Raw genomic sequence first — 21,080 nt, 5'->3', positions numbered from 1 at the left:
CTTTTATTACGGAAAGAAGGAAAAACCAAAATAAACACGTACACCAAAAGAAACACAACAACGAATAAACAGTCCTGTAAGGCCATAAGCTATACATGGAACAATCTCCCACAAAACACTAAACCAAACACATACCCATATATAGGACTCTCAGAGGCAATGAGAAAACACCTGCCTCCAATTGAGAGTCCAACCCCAATTAACAAAACATAGAAATACAAAAGACTAACAGAACATTGCCCAAAAACCCGGAAATAATAAATCAAACACCCTACTAAATAAACCACCACCCCGAACCACATAAAACAAATACCCTCTGCCACGTCCTGACCAAAATTAAAAACAAATACTCCCTCTACTGGTCAGGACGTGACATTACCCCCCCCCCCCCCCAAAGGTGCATACCCCGAATGCACCTAAACAAAAACACAACCAAAAATAATAATAATAATAAACCCCCTAAACTAAAGGGAGGGAAGGGAGGGTGGCTGCCGTCAACGACGGCACCTGTGCTACACCCCCCTCTCCCCAACCCACCTATACTGGAGGTGGCTTTGGTTCTGGCCTACTGTCCTCCAGACTGTAGACAGAGTCTCTTTGCTCCGGACCGTAGGCAGACTCACTCGGTTCCGGATCGCAGGCAGACTCACTCGGTTCCGGACCGTTGACAGACTCACTCGGTTCTGGACTGCAGACCCATTCACCCCTCTCCGAACTGTGGGCCGTCTCACTCGGTTCTGCACAGTGGGCCGTCTCCCGTGGTTCCGAACTGTAAGCCGTCTCACTCGGTTCTGCACAGTGGGCCGTCTCCCTTGGTTCTGAACTATAGGCCGTCTCACTCGGTTCCGGGCTTAACACTCTTACCGGATACTCATGACGGGGTACTGTTGCCGGATACTCTGGACGGGGCACTGTTGCCGAATACTCTGGACGGGGCACTGTCATCGGATACTCTGGACGGGGCACTGTTTCTGAATACTCTGGACGGGGCACTGTCGTCGGATACTCTGGATGGGGCACTGTATACGGACACTCGAGGCTGGGCTGACGCACTGGAAGCCCGATGCGTGGGACTGGTAGTGGATGTACCAGCCTGGGGACACGCACCTCATGGCTAGTGCGGGGAGCAGGAACGGGCTGAGTTGGATTGGGCTGAGGTATTGGAGGCCTGGTACGTGGTACTGGTACTGGATATACCGGGCCATGGAGAAGCACTGGCAGTCTCGATCGCACCTCCTGCACAACCCGTCCTGGCTGGATGGAACTAGTAGCCCTGTACGAGCGGGGTGCTAGTACAGAGCGAACTGGGCTGTGCAGGGGCCTGATGGTTACCGTGCGTAGAGCGGGCGTTGGGTAGCCTGGTCCTAGGAAGCGCACCGGCGACCAACGCGCTGCGCAGGCATCCTCCTACCAGGCTGGATGCCCACGCTAGCACGGCATCTGCGAGGGGCTGGAATAACTCACGCCGGACTGTGCGTGCGTATGGGCGAGATCGTCCGCACGTCCGCACTTCCGCATACATCGGCACTCTCCACTCCAAACGCTTCCCAAGAAACGCACGGGAGCTGGCTTAGGTCTACTGCCTGGCCTAGCCAAACTACCCGTGTGCCCCCCCCAAAAAAATTATTGCGGTGCCTCTCCGGCTTAAACACCAGTCATGTTCCCCTGTAGCGTTCCCGGTCTTCACTCCATTTTCTCCATGGACCTTCTCCGGCCATAATCTCCTCCCACGTCCACTTTTCCCGATAGTCCATATTACTCTCCCGTTGCTCCTTACCCCGCTGCTTGGTCCTAGGTTGGTGGGAGATTCTGTAACGGCTGTCTTCGTGAAGAGAGGACCAAAACGCAGCGGGTATATGTGTACTCATCTTCTTTTATTACAGAAAGAAGGAAAAACCAAAATAAACACGTACACCAAAAGAAACACAACGACGAATAAACAGTCCTGTAAGGCCATAAGCTATACATGGAACAATCTCCCACAAAACACTAAACCAAACACATACCCATATATAGGACTCTCAATCAGAGGCAATGAGAAAACACCTGCCTCCAATTGAGAGTCCAACCCCAATTAACAAACATAGAAATACACTAACATAGAATACTGGTCAGGACATGACACTAGGAGTGTAATCTGATGAAGATCATCAAAGGTTAGTGCTGTATTTAGCTGTGGTTTTGGTTTTTGTGACATATATGCTTGCTTTGAAAATGGCTGTGTGATTATTTTTGGCAGGGTACTCTCCTGACATAATCTAATGTTTTGTTTTCGCTGTAAAGCCTTTTTGAAATCAGACAGTGTGGTTAGATTAACCTCTCTGGGCTAGGCGGGACAAATTCGTCCCACCTACGCAACAGCCAGTTGAATCCCGTGGCGCGATTTTCAAATACCTTAGAAATGCTATTACTTCAATTTCTCAAACATATGACTATTTTACAGCTATTTAAAGACAAGACTCTCGTTAATCTAACCACACTGTCCGATTTCAAAAAGGCTTTACAACGAATGCAAAACATTAGATTATGTCAGCAGAGTACCCAGCCAGAAATAATCAGACACCCATTTTTCAAGCTAGCATATAATGTCACAAAAACCCAGAAGACAGCTAAATGCAGCACTAACCTTTGATGATCTTCATCAGATGACAACCCTAGGACATTATGTTATACAATACATGCATGTTTTGTTCAATCAAGTTCATATTTATATCAAAAAACAGCTTTTTACATTAGCATGTGACGTTCAGAACTCGCAAACTTCCGGGGAATTTACTAACAATTTACTAAATTACTCACGATAAACGTTCACTAAAAACATAACAATTATTTTAAGAATTATAGATACAGAACTCCTTTATGCAATCGCTATGTCCGATTTTAAAATAGATTTTCGGTGAAAGCACATTTTGCAATATTCTGAGTAGATAGCCCAGCCATCACGGGCTAGCTATTTAGACACCCACCAAGTTTAGCCCTCACCAAAGTCAGATTTACGATAAGAAAAATTGGATTACCTTTGCTGTTCTTCGTCAGAATGCACTCCCAGGACTTCTACTTCAATAACAAATGTTGGTTTGGTTCAAAATAATCCATAGTTATGTTCAAATATCCTCTGTTTTGTTTGTGCGTTCAAGACACTATCCGAAGGGTGACGAAGGGTGACGCGCCCGACGCGTTTTGTGACAAAGAAATTCTAAATATTCCATTACCGTACTTCGAAGCATGTCAACTGCTGTTTAAGAATAAATTTTTATGCTATTTTTCTCGTAAAAAAGCGATAATATTCCGACCGGGAAACCCTGTTTACGTTCAAAAACATGGTGTCGCCTCGTGCACGCGCCTCAGTCTCATTGTCCTCTGATCGACCACTTACCAAATCCGCTAATGTTTTTCAGCCAGGGGCTGCAAAGACATCATTCAGCTTTTTGCCGCCTTCTGAGAGCCTATGGGAGCCGTAGGAAGTGTCACGTTACAGCAGAGATCCTCAGTTTTCAATAAAGAGAATGTAGAAGCCCAAGTAATGGTCAGACAGGCCACTTCCTGTAAGGAGTCTTCTCAGGTTTTTGCCTGCCATATGAGTTCTGTTATACTCACAGACACTATTCAAACAGTTTTAGAAACTTTAGGGTGGTTTCTATCCAAAGCCAATAATTATATGCATATTCTAGTTTCTGGGCAGTAGTAATAACCAGATTAAATCGGGTACGTTTTTTATCTACCCTAGAGAGGTTAAGTGTCAATAAAGGGTATGGGGAAAAAAAGTGAAAATGACATGGCTTGGGAACACCTCTTAGATCCTGGGGCCGGAAAAGTGAAGACTGGGCGAAAGCATGAGGAGGTTTTTTACGGCCTTTATTTTTCCAGCAGAAAAGTATCCTGGAGGCATAGAGTCAGGTGAACAGAGTGGGAATTGTCATGGTCTCAGACTTTGGTTTTCATGCATATATAAATATGCATAGCTTATCACATTGTTAATACTGTTATGTTTTGTGATTTTTGTTGCTTTCCAAGTCTTGTACTATCACTCTCTTAGGAACCAGAAGGAGCAAGTGGAGGTGGGATGAGAGATGGAAATAAGATTGTGTATGGTGTAATCATAGAACAGAGGCCATAAGTCTCTGAGTTTGAAAGCCTCACGGAAAGAAGGAAAAAACTTGAACCAGGACCAGAGGTTCCACGTCCGGTGATCCCAGGGGACCAGGTCCAAGTGTTCCCGGGGGAGGTGGAACGAGCCAAGGCGAGAGGGTCCCTACGAAGTGGTCCTACGGACACCAACAGCCGTCCAGGTGAAAGGAAGCACTACATGGTACCATCTAAACCACTGTACCAGAGTTCCGGAGGAGATCGATTAGCGACCATCAAGCCATGAGGAAGCAGAGGACACCAGGCAGGAGCCTGGAGGGAACAGAAGGAGAAGAGGATCACGGCGCAACTCCCAAAAGTCAACAGATACACTTGCATGAAGATCCAGAGAGTCCAGGGATGGGGAGGAGTGACATGCCTGTTGCTCCTGATGACATACCTTCTCTGGCAGATACCCCTGATGGAGGCGCTGTCAAAGGGGACAGAGAAACCACGACAGGAGAACGGAAAGGAAACTTCCCTACCATTGACTTCTTAACAGACAGTGGAAATATAGAACAATAGAATGGCCTTGACAGCAACAGCGGCAAACCTAGAATAAACTGTAAAAACACCTCCCACTAGCACTGGTACACCAACGAAGACAATGGCAAAACCACAATAAAGTGGGTTAATGCAGAAAATCTGGACATCTGTTACCAACTGGGGTGACCAAAATGAATAAACTGCCCCAGAATCTGATATTGACCCAAATTTAGAAAAGCAACTAAAAATGGCTGGTATAAGTGAGCTCAGCGGGGCAGCAGAAATAAACATACAATGGACATTTGTAGACTGTGTAGCAAATCCCCCATGACAGGTATAGTAATAGTACCTAAACCTGCAATGTTTGAGGTTTGTGCAAATGATACAAACTAGATGATGTGAAACTTGGACATTTTCATCATGCTGACGAAATTTTCTGTGCCATGTGCAAAAAGGGCGACTGCCCCTTATGAGTATACACATAGTATAACAGAATATAACCATTTTACATATTCAATGTAACAGTTGCTGAGTGATAAATAATGTTGGACCTTCAGAGTATCTGTTTGCTTAGACATAAGTTACATAGGGTAGTCCAGTTACAAGAGTCCACATCCTCTAACAGGTTTTTTCACTTATTTATTTTTTTATTTTACGAGGCAGATCAGTTAACTTCTATGGGCACAGCCAGTGAAATATCAGGGCGGAAAATTCAAAAGCAACAAAATGTCATAATTCAACTTTCTCAAAAATACGACTATTTTACACCATTTTAAAGATACACTTCTCGTTATTCTAACCACACTGTCCAATTTCAAAACGGCTTTACAGCGAAAGCAAAACATTAGATTATGTTAGGAGAGTACATAGACAAAAATAATCACACAGCCATTTTCCAAGCAAGGACATGTGTCAATAAAACCCAAAACACAGCGAAATGAAGCACTAACCTTTGACGATCTTCATCAGATGACACTCCTAGGACATTATGTTACACAATACATGTATGTTTTGTTCGATAAAGTTCATATTTATATCCAAAAACAGCATTTTACATTGGTGATATTCAGAAAATGTATTCCCACCAAAACTTTCGGTGAATGTGCACATCAATTTACAACAATACTCATCATAAACGTTGACAAAATATATAAAAATTATTTTAAGAATTATAGATAGACTACTCCTTTATGCAACCGCTGTGTCAGAATTTAAAATAGCTTTACGGAGAAAGCACATTTTTCAATATTCTGAGTACATAGTTCAGCCATCACGGCGAGCTATTCAGACACCCGCCAAATTCGGGGCAACCTAAACTCAGAATTAGTATTAGAAATATTGTATTACTTTTGCTGATCTTCATCAGAATGCACTCCCAGGACTGATACTTCCACAAGAAATGTTGTTTTTGTTCCAAATAATCCATATTTATGTCCAAATACTTCTGTTTTGTTCGTGCGTTCAGAGCACTATCCAAAGGGTAGCGTGCGAGCGTGGAACGAGAGACGAAAAGTCTAAATGTTCCATTACCGTACTTAGAAGCATGTCAAACGCTCAATCTTTATGGTATTTTTAACCTCTTATGGCTAGGGGGCAGTATTTTCACGGCTGGATAAAAAACGTACCCGATTTAATCTGGTTACTAATCCTACCCAGTAACTAGAATATGCATATACTTATTATATATGGATAGAAAACACCCTAAAGTTTCTATAACTGTTTGAAGGGTGTCTGTGAGTATAACAGAACTCAAATGGCAGGTCAAAACCTGAGAGATTCCTTTACAGGAAGTGGCCTGTCTGACCATTTCTGGAACTTCTTTGCCATCTCTATCTTTTACTAAGGATCTCTGCTCTAACGTGACACTTCCTACGTCGTCCATAGGCGCTCAGAGCCCGGGAAAAACCTGAATGTCGTCATCCCAGCCCCAGGCTGAAACACATTATCGCCTTTCTCAAGTGGCCGATCAAGGGACTGTGGGCTTAGGCGCGTGACCTGGCCGCCCCCGTCTTTGTGATTTTTTTCCTCTGTTTGCCGAAAAGGAGATTCCCGGTCGGAATATTATCGCTTTTCTACGAGAAAAATTGCATAAAAATTGATTTTAAACAGCGGTTGACATGCTTCGAAGTACGGTAATGGAATATTTAGAATTTTTTTTGTCACAAATTGCGCCATGCGCACGACCCTTCTTTACCATTTCGGATAGTGTCTGGAACGCACGAACAAAACGCCGCTATTCGGATATAACGATGGATTATTTTGGACCAAACCAACATTTGTTATTGAAGTAGCAGTCCTGGGAGTGCATTCTGACGAAGACAACAAAGGTAATGAAACTTTTGTAATAGTAAATCGGAGTTTGATCAGGGCTAAACTTGGTCGGTGTCTAAATGGCTAGCCGTGATGGCTGGGCTATCTACTGAGAATATTAAAAAAATGTGCTTTCACCGAAAAGCTATTTTAAAATCGGACATATCGAGTGCATAGAGGAGTTCTGTATCTATAATTCTTAAAATAATTGTTATGTTTTTTGTGAACGTTTATCGTGAGTAATTTAGTAAATTCACCGGATGTTTGCGGGGGGTATGCTAGTTCTGAACGTCACATGCTAATGTAAAAAGCTTGTTTTTATATAAATATGAACTTGATTGAACAAAACATGCATGCATTGTTTAACCTCTCTAGGCTAGGCGGGACGAATTCGTCCCACCTACGTAACAGCCACTGCTATCCTGTGGCGCGATTTTGAAAACCTTAAAAATCCTATTACTTCAATTTCTCAAACATATGACTATTTTACAGCCATTTAAAGACAAGACTCTCGTTAATCTAACCACACTGTCCGATTTCAAAAAGGCTTTACAACGAAAGCAAAACATTAGATTATGTCAGCAGAGTACCAAGCCAGAAATAATCAGACACCCATTTTTCAAGCCAGCATATAATGTCACCAAAACCCAGAAGACAGCTAAATGCAGCACTCACCTTTGATGATCTTCATCAGATGACAACCCTAGGACATTATGTTATACAATACATGCATGTTTTGTTCAATCAAGTTCATATTTATATCAAAAACCAGCTTTTTACATTAGCATGTGACGTTCAGAACTAGCATACCCCCGCAAACTTCCGGGGAATTCGCTAACATTTTACTAAATTACTCACGATAAACGTTCACAAAAAGCATAACAATTATTTTAAGAATTATAGATACAGACCTCCTCTATGCACTCGATATGTCCGATTTTAAAATAGCTTTTTGGTGAAAGCACATTTTGCAATATTCTAAGTACATAGCCCAGGCATCACGGGCTCGCTATTTAGACACCCGGCAAGTTTAGCACTCACCATAATCATATTTACTATTATAAAAGTTTGATTACCTTTTGTTGTCTTCGTCAGAATACACACCCAGGACTGCTACTTCAATAACAAATGTTGGTTTGGTCCAAAATAATCCATCGTTATATCCGAATAGCGGCGTTTTGTTCGATGCGTTCCAGACACTATCCGAAATAGTAAAGAAGTGTCGCGCGCATGGCGCAATTCGTGACAATAAAATTCTAAGTATTCCATTACCGTACTTCGAAGCATGTCAACCGCTGTTTAAAATCAATTTTTACGACATTTTTCTCGTAGAAAGCGATAATATTCCGACAGGGAATCTCCTTTTCGGCAAACAGAGGAAAAAATCCCAAAGGCGGGGGCGGTCGGGGTCACGCACATAAGCCAGTGTCCCTTGATCGGCCACTTGAGAAAGGCGATAATGTGTTTCAGCCTGGGGCTGGAATGACGACATTCTGTTTTTTCCCGGGCTCTGAGCGCCTATGGACGACGTGGGAAGTGTCACGTTAGAGCAGAGATCCTTAGTAAATGATAGAGATGGAAAAGAAGTTCAACAAATGGTCAGACAGGCCACTTCCTGTAAAGGAATCTCTCAGGTTTTGACCTGCCATTTGAGTTCTGTTATACTCACAGACACCATTCAAACAGTTTTAGAAAATTTAGGGTGTTTTCTATCCATATGTAATAAGTATATGCATATTCTAGTTACTGGGTAGGAGTGGTAACCAGATTAAATCGGGTATGTTTTTTATCCAGCCGTGTCAATACTGCCCCCTAGCCCTAACAGGATAACATAATGTCCTAGGGTTGTCATCTGATGAAGATCATCAAAGGTTAGTGCTGCATTTAGCTGTGGTTTAGTTTTTTGTGACATTATATGCTAGCTTGAAAAATGGGTGTCTGATTATTTCTGGCTTGGTACTCTGCTGACATAATCTAATGTTTTGCTTTCGCTGTAAAGCCTTTTTGAAATCGGACAGTGTGGTTAGATAAAGGAGAGTCTTGTCTTTAAAATGCTGTGAAATAGTCATATGTTTGAAAAATTGAAGTTTTTGTATTTTTGAGGAATTTGTAATTCGCGCCACGCCTATCATTGGATATTGGAGCAGGTGTTCCGCTAGCGGAACGTCTAGATGTAAGAGGTAACATAAAATTGCGATAATATTCCAACCGGACAATAGCATATTCATTCAAGAAGAAAAAAGAAGGAATGGCGTGCTCGCGGGACCGAGCATATCCAATCCCTTTGTTGCCAGGCAGACCACTCAGTAACTGAGCTCCTATACTCTGCCCAGTGACAGGAAAATGCTCAAACCACTTTCTGAAGGCTTTAGACAGCCACTTAGGAAGTGCAACGTCACCCCACAGACACTGGAGCTTCGACAGAGAATCAAAAGAAGAACTACAATTCTCAGACATTTCACTTCCTGCTTGGATTTTTCTCAGGTTTTTGCCTGCCATATGAGTTCTGTTATACTCACAGACACCATTCAAACAGTTTTAGAAACTTCAGAGTGTTTTCTATCCAAATCTACTAATAATATGCATATTCTTGTTTCTGGGCCAGAGTAGTAACCTGTTTAAATTGGGTACGTTTTTCATCCGGCCGTGAAAATACTGCCCCCTAGCCCAGACAGGTTAATAACCAGAGTTGAGTGTGACTGTCATTTTTCCTTTGTGTGGTGTAAAACACTCAAAACTATCGCGTAATGATCATATTTCTCAGCATGCGCTATTGCAGGTTGATGTTCAGAATTGTTTCAATGTCTGTTTTTGCATGGACGTTGATTGGTTGCTTAAACTTATGCTACATATTTTTATAAACTAATCCAATCTGATAGTAGTTATTGTACATCTTACTGAGATAGTTGTCCTAGTTTAGATAATTTAGATAGTCCCATTAATCAATATTCCTAATCCCGGGTCATTCTGAATGCAGATTGTGGGTGATTAAAAGCTCCAATTTTTGGAAATTCTCACTCTGCCCAGACAGGTTAAGGAAATTCTCACTCAGCCCAGACAGGTTAAGATCAAAGTCTTATTTTCAATGATGGCCTAGGAACAGTGGTTAACAGTTGTTCAGGGGCAGAATGACAGATTTGTACCTTCTCAGCTCAGGGATTTGAACTTGCAACTTTTCGATTGCTAGTCCAACGCTCTAACCACTAGGCTGCCCTGCCACCTTATGACCAAATAGTTGTTAGAGAGGTGTCTGTGAGGGAGGGGCCATGTGTTTAGGTGTAATATTGAGAACGACGTCATAAGGGTTTCTGAGGTTTAGTTTATTATTTTTTATGTTTTTATTGTTTTTATTTTATTTTACATAACTGAGATGCTCGGGCAAGGCTGAGAAATGGATGCACATGCTTTTACACTGTATGTTAAAGGATGATTGGCTTGAGGAGGGATCTTTTACTTCTTTCTAGCTATGTGAGGGGATATTTTTGGTCCTGCCTCCTCAGTACGAATGAGAACGGGGGGGGCTGAGGTTCTTCCCTTCTCACTTGTACTGGGTTGAATTTTGAGGTGTGTGGCTTTTTAGCCCCAGAAGAGGGATATATTGAGAATTTTCCAGAACATGTGTGGCCATTATACATTTCAGGATAGTCAGCAAAACTAGTGCTCTCTATATGTGCTCTGGGTCATTAGACACCATTAGACATGCACCTGTCTGGCGAGTGGACATGACTGGATATTTATGTAACAGGTCTTTGGCCTAATATTTACTGATGCTATGGTTACACTTCTTGGGTATTTTCCAGAACATGGGTGTTCCTTTCTGAGGAGCTAGCAGGATGACATGTCTGGTTATTTCTGTAAAATGTATCTATGGACTGTTGCTATGGTCTTAAATGCATGTACCTGTCTTAGTCGACAACATATCTGTATTTTTGAGGCTCAGTAGTGTGTGTGGCCTCCACGTGCCTGTATGACCTCCCTGCAACGCCTGGGCATGCTCCTGATGAGGTGGCGGATGGTCTCCTGAGGGATCTCCTCCCAGACCTGGACTAAAGCATCCGCCAACTCCTGGACAGTCTGCGGTGCAGCGTGGCGTTGGTGGATGGAGCGAGACATGATGTCCCAGATGTGCTCAATTGGATTCAGGTCTGGGGAACGGGCGGGCCAGTCCATAGCATCAATGCCTTCCTCTTGCAGGAACTGCTGACACACTCCAGCCACATGAGGTCTAGCATTGTCTTGCATTAGGAGGAACCCAGTGCCAACCGCACCAGCATATGGTCTCACAAGGGGTCTGAGGATCTCATCTCGGTACCTAATGGCAGTCAGGCTACCTCTGGCGACCCAAAGAAATGCCACCCCACACCATGACTGACCCACCGCCAAACCGGTCATGCTGGAGGATGTTGCAGGCAGCAGAACGTTCTCCACGGCGTCTCCAGACTCTGTCACGTCTGTCACGTGCTCAGTGTGAACCTGCTTTCATCTGTGAAGAGCACAGGGCGCCAGTGGCGAATTTTCCAATCTTGGTGTTCTCTGGCAAATGCCAAACGTCCTGCACGGTGTTGGGCTGTAAGCACAACCCCGACCTGTGGACGTCGGCCCTCATACCATCCTCATGGAGTCGGTTTCTGACCGTTTGAGCAGACACATGCACATTTGTGGCCTGCTGGAGGTCATTTTGCAGGGCTCTGGTAGTGCTTCTCCTGCTCCTCCTTGCACAAAGGCGGAGGTAGCGGTCCTGCTGCTGGGTTGTTGCCCTCCTACGGCCTCCTCCATGTCTCCTGATGCACTGGCCTGTCTCCTGGTAGCGCCTCCATGCTCTGGACACTACGCTGACAGACAGCAAACCTTCTTGCCACAGCTCGCATTGATGTGCCATCCTGGATGAACTGCACTACCTGAGCCACTTGTGTGGGTTGTAGACTCCGTCTCATGCTACCACTATAGTGAAAGCACCGCCAGCATTCAAAAGTGACCAAAACATCAGCCAGGAAGCATAGGAACTGAGAAGTGGTCTGTGGGGGACCACAGACCACTTCTCAGTTCCTATGCTTCCTGGCTGATGTTTTGGTCACTTTTGAATGCTGGCGGTGCTTTCACTCTAGTGGAATGCTGGCGGTGTTTCGGGGTTGTTTGGGTTATGTTCTAAGTTAGTGTATTTCTATGACCCACCTGCAGAACCACTCCTTTATTGGGGGTGTCTTGCTAATTGCCTATAATTTCCACCTGTTGTCTATTCCATTTGCACAACAGCATGTGAAATTTATTGTCAATCAGTGTTGCTTTCTAAGTGGACAGTTTGACTTCACAGAAGTGTGATTGACTTGGAGTTACATTGTGTTGTTTAAGTGTTCCCTTTCTTTTTTTGAGCAGTGTATTATATTGTAAATACAAGTTCAATCTGTACATCAATGCACATATGGTGTGCATTATAAAACGAGGAAGAAAGATGAGGTGGGGAGAGAGGTGTAGAAGACAGAAAGTGAAAGAGGTAAGAATAGAGGCAAACAGCATATGATTAATGAATTACAGTCCTACCCTAATATTCTCTCATTTCATCACAATTACGGTGTCTCTAGCGGTGTCTCCTAACTAGCCAAGGGGCCCCAGTTGGCCCGAAGGTTATCATAAGAGCGGGTGAGGTGGGGATGATGGGACTGGCTCCCTCTCTCACATCAAAACATACCTGCAGACGAGAGACAGATGGATAGAGAGAGAGCATGATTAAGCCTTGTTTTTTTATTATTCTAACACGGTCAGTCAACATAATCATCGGGAGGTGAAATGCAAAACTGACCTTGGATCATTAACTCTGGGACTACTACATCTCTATTTCAATGTAAAGCATCTCTTTAATAATACTTCCTGTTGACCCGACCAAGTGACCTCTCACCTATGATAAAGCTGTCCCCGCTGTGTCAGCCATTTCAGATGCGGGAGGGGCTCACCAACACAGCTGATATAACCTAGAGGATTTAGGGACAAGGGGGAGAGAGAGGAAGTTATTATGTGTGTGTGGTCTCACCTGGTGTCCACACTAAGTGGCTACAGGGTACTTTATGCTGAAAAACAGACACATGAGGACAAACAATAGAACATCATGTCATTATTAGACATAAATACCACTTGAAGCTTGATGACTTGATCATTTGAATCAGCTGGGTAGTGCTAAGGCAAAAACTAAAATGTGCACAGGTGTTTGGAGCATTCCGATATGCCACAGCTGGTTAGGTGTCAGGTTCACCACTGTACTTAAAGGGTGACTATTCCAACTCTGTGAAATGCTGCAGATCTGCCCACAGACGAGGTTGGAACACATAACCCACGCAGAAGTGATGGATAGAATTCGACAGGTCAAGGTATCCTTCTTACTCCAAACTGTGCATGTGAGACAGGTTCCAGGCAGAGAGGAAGAGAGAAAAAGAACACAGAGCAGTTTAATTATCTCTGGTTATGGACACTTTTGCCAGTAATAAAGCTTCCACGGCCTGTTCTTCGGACAGTGAACATCTGCCAATATCTACATTTTCGACCCCTTGATCAGCTCGCTGTCACATCCTGACCAGTAAAGGGGCTGTTTGTTATTGTAGTTTGGTCAGGGCGTGGCAGGGGGTGTTTGTTTAGGGTGTTTCGGGGTTGTTTGGGTTATGTTCTATGTTAGTGTATTTCTATGTTATTTCTAGTTGGTCTATTTCTATGTGGTGTTTATTGGGTTGACCTTCAATTAGAGGCAGTTGCATCTCGTTGCCTCTGATTGAAGGTCCTATTTATAGGGGTGTTTGTTCTATGGGGGTTTGTGGGTAGTTATTTCCTGGTTTAGTGTTTGTTGCACCTGACGGGACTGTTTGGAGTCGTTTGTTTTTGTATACGTGTTTATTTAGTTTTTCCTTCTTCAAATAAAAAAAGATGAGTATACATTTTCCCGCTGCGTTTTGGTCCACTCCTTACGACAATCGTGACACTCGCTCTCTGTAAGTAAAGAAAATAGCTTATTTTTTGTAGATTTGAAAACAATAACTGAGATATGACAGTTCAATCTAATGCAGCAGATGTCATTTTCATGACACGTCAATACACAGAAAGCTTAAAACTTCTTACGGATCACTGGGATGCTACCGTCCCACCTGGCCAACATGAAGAGCGATGAAATTATTGCAGAGAGCCAAATTCAAATTACAAAAATCGTAATATTAAACATTCATGAAAATACAAGTGTCATACATCATTTAAAAGCTAACTTCTTGTTAATCCAGCCGCATTGTCAGATTTCAAAAAGGCTTTACGGAAAAAGCACACCAGGTGATTATCTGAGGACAGTGCCCCACACAAAAGCATTACATACATTTTCCAACAAAGCAGATGCATCGCGAAAGTCAGAAATAGCGATAAAATAAATCACTTACCTTTGAAGATCTTCATCTGGTTGCAATCACAAGGGTCCAAGCTACATAACAAATGGTCCTTTTGATCGATAAAGTCCTTTACATCCCCAAAAAATACATTTCAATGGCGTGCTTGATTCAGTAATCTACCGGTGTCCCTCATTCAAAATGCATACAAAATGAATCCCATAAGTTACCAATAAACTTCTAAACAAGTCGAACAACATTCCTAATCAATCCTCAGGTACCCTATTATGTAAATAAACGATACAATTTAAGACGGAGAATACCGGAGACCATTACCGGAGACAAATAACAAAGTATGGGCACTCACCGGAACGCGCTACAAACACTACAGCCAAAATGGGAGTCACTTAGAAAAACTACAAATTCTAGATAATTTTTCAATACACAAGCCTGAAACTCTTTCTAAAGACTGACAGCTAGTGGAAGCCCTAGGAACTGCACTCTGGGAGGATTTTCTTTTATATTCCCATTCCCAGCCATTGCAATCAGAGGTGAGCTGAAAAAAAAATTCTGAAATGATTGTCCTCGGGTTTTGCCTGCCATATCAGTTCTGTTATACTCACAGACATTATTTTAACAGTTTTGGAAACTTTAGAGTGTTTTCTATAATTTCTATAATTATATGCGTATCCTAGCTTCTGGGCCTGAGTAACAGGCAGTTTACTTTGGGAACCTCATTCATAAAAACTTCCGAATACTGCCCCCTATCCAGAAGAAGTTAACACCAGACTGGTATTGTGGTTGTTCATTAGGTGATGGGAAATATGCAATATGTATACAAAATAATATACTTACCTGTTGTATCTTGAAAAAAAGCATTGGAATTAAAAGTGGAATGTTTAACCTATGAACCTGCTTCATTATTTATGTATTACCAGTTGATGAAAAACAACTCCAATTTCATAGATCATTGAACATTTGTCTTAGAATAAGTAAGAATAAAAAAGTTAACATAACTTCTTAGATTTGATGGAGACATTATACATCTTAGTACCTTATCAATATATGATTTGTATCAATGTGGACGAGAGACAGGGGAGCAGGAACAGAGCATTTTTGCCGAGCAATGCAACGAAGCTGGATCATTCTGGCAATGATACCTGCACCATCTACATGCTGCAAAGACTCCCTAACTCTTCGACCATTGTACACAATGGCCCATTGGTCAAAGAAAGTCTCAGAGCATTCTAAAGCCCGCATGGAGCCTCCATGCCCGCTATGGGAGCACCCTACAATGGGCCCAAGTCAATGGGGGCCGGCATTAGTGTTTTGTGGAGGTTTGCCAAAACTATAGTTAGTTAACAAGAAATTTGTGGAGTGGTTTATTTGAAACGAGTTTTAATGACTCCAACCTAGTTGTATGTAAATTTCTGACTTCAACTGTATATAGACTATGAAACAAATAAGACATGGCCTGCTTATGAGTTGCCATGAAAGAAAGTTAGATTAATTCAACTGAAAATGCAAGTACATGCGTTCGTAGCTAAATGCTTTTGGTTAGCTTGAGAATAATAATTGCATGATTTATCATTCTACGGTATGTATGTATGTTATATAGTACAACGTTATGAACCAACACTGAATCGTAGGAGCTAACTACTAGCTAAGTAAAATTTGGACAGAAGAACTTCCTCTGTGTTGGAAAGAAAGGCAGTATTGGTTGTAGCCAAACTGACACTCAAAAAAATGGCCAAAATGGAGGGTGGTTGATAGCGAAATTAAATTGGAGTTTTGTTTTCAAATACATTTTTTGTTCGCAAAATAGTTTTTGGGAATAAAATGCATAACGTTTTGCGCTCCATTACATTTTTTTTTTTACATTGAAGCCTCGTTTTTGCTTTCAGAAAAATTATTTTTGATTGAAAATGAAAAAGTTTTGCTTTAAACAAAAGACATCCATTTGTTGCAAGTTGGGGAGGGAGGCTAATAACTGAACAATAGACTATTCAACCGTTACTAAAGAATAGTCTAATAGCTGAGGTGTGAAAAACACATTTAACATTTAACATGTTGATAGAACTGATTTAAGTTTCCCTGAATTAAAATCTCCGGCTACTAGGAGCAACGCCTCTGGGTGAGTGGTTTCCTGTTGGCTTATTTACTTATACAGCTGACTGAGTGCGGTCTTAGTGCCAGCATCTGTTTGTGGTGGTAAATAAACAGCCACGAAAAGTATAGCTGAGAACTCTCTAGGCAAGTAGTGTGGCCTGCAATTTATCACAATATACTCTACTTCAGGGGAGCAAAATCTAGAGACTTCCTTAGATTTCGTGCACCAGCTGTTTTTTACAAATATGCACAGACCGCCCCCCCTCGTCTTACCGGAGTGTGCTGTTCTATCCTGCCGGTGTAGCGTATATCCCGCTAGCTGAATATCCATGTCGTCATTCAGCCATGATTCCGTGAAACATAGGATATTACAGTTTTTGATGTCCCGTTGGTAGGATATTCTTGATCGTACCTCGTCTAATTTATTGTCCAATGATTGCACATTGGCGAGTAATATTGACGGTAACGGCAGCTTTCCTACTCGCCTTCTGCGGGTCCTGACAAGGCATCCGGCCTCTGCAACAGCCCAAATGGTGAATATCTTCAGGGATCAGAACTTCCTGTCTCTACTCTGTTATCTCAACGACCTGATGATCTTTGCTACAGCTGAACAGGAAGCTATGCAACGCCTGGAGATGGTCATTGGGTGGCTTCCTGTGCATAACCTGAAACTTGCACCTAAGAAGTGTCATCTCCTCCAATGCTTAGTCCACTTCCTTGGCCATGTGTTGACAGCAATGGTGTGTCCATGGATCCAGCTAAGGTTGAGGCCATTGCTAACGTAAAGAAAGCAGACCTAATGTTTCCTGATAGCCAGTCTTTCCTTGGATTAGTGATATGGTGTCAACGCTTCATCCCAAACTGTTCCACTACTGCTAGGCAGTGTTGTGTTTGAGACCAATTCAAGACCAAGACTGGAGCAAATCGAGTCCAAGTCAAGACCAAGACTGGGAGAGGGACAAAGGGTCTGAGACCAGAAAAATATGACTCCAATTCAAGACATTTTTGTGTTCATATTTCAGAAGAACATATAGATTAAAACATTCAGAACTGGCACATCTGGTGCAGTCCATGAGGAGGAGTTGAACTGCAGTACTTAATGCAGCTGGTGGCCACACCAGATGCTGACTGTTACTTTTGATTTTGACCTTTGTTCAGGGACACATTATTCCATTTCTGTCGCACATGTCTGTGGAACTTGTTCAGTTTATGTCTCAGTTGTTGAATTTTGTTATGTTCATACAAATATTTACACATGTTAAGTTTGCTGAAAATAAACGCAGTTGAAATTGAGAGGACGTTTCTTTTTTTGCTGAGTTCATATCTCTTCTGCTGCTTCCATATTTTTGAGGTAGTATTCTGTAACGTAGACACAGGGAGTGTGGAAGGAGGTGCAGTGTGAGTTTAATGAAAACGAACAAAAAACGAATACAAAATAAGAGAAGCGTCTAACAAGGAAAACATAAACAATACTACCTGATGACTGAAAGAACAGAATACTATATAATATGGTAAGTAATCAAGGTAGTAATGAAGTCCAGGTGTGACTGATGATGGGGTGCAGGTGTACGTAATAATGATTGCCAGGTGTGCGTAATGATGGGTTACAAGGACCAGTGTTTAGTAGATTGGTGATGTTGAGCGCCGGAGGGGGCGAGCAGGAGTAGACGTAACAGTGATCCTGATTTAGTCCCCTGCAGTAAAAGGTTAACTTCTTGTTGAAAGTTATTCTTGAAATGGGAGAAGCTAACAAATTAGCAACAACATCCTCTTCGATAACACCTGCTGCAGCCATTGCAAACTAGCCTACAACAGAGGATCAGCTGCCTCCAATTCGAGATCAACCCAAACAATCCCAACATAGAAATAAAAAAACTAGAACTTAAACATAGAAATAGAAAACATAGAACAATCCAAAACACACCATGTCATGCCCTGACCTACTCTACTATAGAAAATGACATCTTACTAGGATCAGGATGTGACAACATGTAGGTAGGGGTAAAGTGACTATGCATTGATAAAAAGCAGCGAGTATGAGCAGCATAAAAAAATGGTCTGCATTAACCCGGCTAACCTTAAATTAAATCATTTTTGCCAATTTTGACTTTGTGGCTGTGGAATCTGACTTTGTGGGTGTGTTATGTAGGGGAAACCAAAACATGCGCAGAAGCTTCGGGACATTTAGTCAGGGAAAACCTTAAATGGTTGAGAATTTTGCCATGTCCTTTCGCCCTGTAGTCACTGCCAAGTTTGGAAGCCTTTGACAAGGCCTCTAAAAGTGTAAGTCATATAAAACACCAAATATTCATTAATATGCTGTAATGTGTAAACACTTTACGTAGCAGCCAACCTGCTTGTACCAATCCCATGCAATTACAGTAAAATACTTTGAAATACAGGCCCCTCCCCTCAATGAATTTCATTCATTCATTCCATTTATGGTAGCATTAAAACAAATGTTACAGTATAATACAGTAGATTTTACGGTATTTTTACTATGTGTCATTACACAGTACTTGCTTTGATACCGAATTTATATTAAAGTATGTATACTGTAATATGAAATAAATAATTTTACTTGCCACTGAGCTGCCGGTAAGTTACAGTCAAATTCAAGGCAACCCCTTTACAGTGTAGCCGCCTTGGTTATCCGATAAACCAGTTTAAAAAGTCACCCGCTCCTTCTGGTAGAGTGAGAGTATGAGAAACAGAGGGAGAAAAAGGGGTAGAGAGAGAGTTCACGTGTTCGCTCAACTCCCCACATGCACTTTGTGCCACTCAGCATCATATCCCTGCTCACGTTCTTCCTCCTTTATTCCCCTCGTCTCCTCCTCTCACCATCTCCCGCCTTTCAGGAGAGTCTGGCTCCCTCCCTCGATGCTCTTATAGTTTTGTGCCCAACGTTCTCTCCCATCTCTCACCTAACTGGGTAATTGATGGAACGGAGAAAGGAGACTTTCATGCAATAAAGTAGGAGTTTTCATCAGATGAGGTGCAATAAGGAGAATTATCTTGCGACATCAGACAGTGGAGCCTCAGCGGCGAAGAGAGGAGGGGAGGGAAGATTCTGTTTCAGGTGATTGAGTCGCGACAGATGTGCACGACGACCGGTTCCCGAAACGCCAGACACCGAAGAAGCCCCAGTCAAAAGGTGGATTATTTTATAGACTGAGCACAGATAATTGACCACTCCTGCTTGTCAATTCTACCTGCCGGATTGTCTCAAGAATCATGAATATGTCACCCCCAGACCTGAGGAAAAATGTACGGGAGCTGGCATTAGAGATTGGCATACGAGTTCTTCTTTTCGGAGTTTTTGTGTAAGTACAACATTCATATGCAAGGAGTGCGATAGTAAAAAAATGTGTAGTTGACGTCAACTCTCATTTTGATAAACAAATGCGTATTCCTCCTCAAGAAATGAATCTATTGAGTAGTCTTACTACTGCCCTCCTTCCGGAGCTCTTGAAATGGCTGAGGATACAGTAGCTATCTTTCAGTTCCACTTGAATGATCCATCGTGTTATGGATTTATGACTCAAAGTCAGTTAGGCAGGACCATACATCTAAGGCTCTATGACCAGTTCTGAGCTTCGATTTCTATTCAGTGATTATGTCCCCATTCATAATTTTAGATTTTGAGATAAGCGATGGACCATGATATGCTTCAAACATAGAAACAATGTTATTCGTCATCACATAAGTGTGGTTCGATGTAGAATGTAGTCTCATAGCTGTTACTTCATTATTAGTCCTATAATGAATTGTGGTTGACTGGGCGATTGCAATGCAAAGGCGACTTGCCGCTTGAGCGTATGCCATAGTGCTGAAAGGACAGCTCCTCATCTTCCCTCATATTTTAGCACCGTGGAGAGTGCCTCTTTCCAATAGCCGGTTCCATTGACTGTTAACATGTTGCTTTAACAAGTTGATTAATTAGTTGCATTGAATTTCATCATGTTGTAACGACAAAAGGCAATTAGGCTACATTCAACCCCATTTGAGGCTGGTGTGTGTTTGTGTGTGAGAGAGAGAGATTTTCATGCATGGTAGCGCTTTAGAGTAAATCTTTTTAAACATGTTTAGCATAAATGGGTACTATGGATATAAAAAACCCAAGGGAAGGGAGGAAACCCACATGCAACATTGAAATGAGTACTTTATTGTACTTGTCTACAGGACTCTAACCTGAATTGAAACAGCCCATCTACTCTTGTTTAGTCTTATTTGATAATTTTCTGCTTGAAATGATCCCTGTTGCCTCAGGTTTGGTCTCTTATGACTCACCTAGCAGTGTCCATCTGTCATTCAGGCAGAAATTAAATGACATCTCAGGTTTGGAGATTGTAGCCTAAGCGCTACATCTGTGTGTTGGGTCTATTATTAATCTCTGTCCTTGGGGGAGCTAGCCTTCCTCCATATCTGCATCCCAAATGGCACCCTATTCCATATTTAAAGGCGAATAGGGCTCTAGTCAAAAGTAGTGCACTATATAGGGAATAGGGTGCCATTTGGGACATAGCCCATATGTGCTGTCATCCTGAAAACTCATGTTCATTTATAAAATCTACCAGATTCTACAGTGATTGGGGCTATGTTAGCAACATTCAGTTGAAGAAGTTTGACTACCGGTATATAATGTGGTAATGCGGTTATGCAGGCTTAATTTGACAGCAGAAGTCGATGCGTATTAGCTGG

This window comes from Salmo salar, chromosome ssa19, assembly GCF_905237065.1.
Source record: "Salmo salar chromosome ssa19, Ssal_v3.1, whole genome shotgun sequence".
Classification (NCBI taxonomy): domain Eukaryota; kingdom Metazoa; phylum Chordata; class Actinopteri; order Salmoniformes; family Salmonidae; genus Salmo; species Salmo salar.
Note: the sequence above shows the minus strand (reverse complement) of the source record.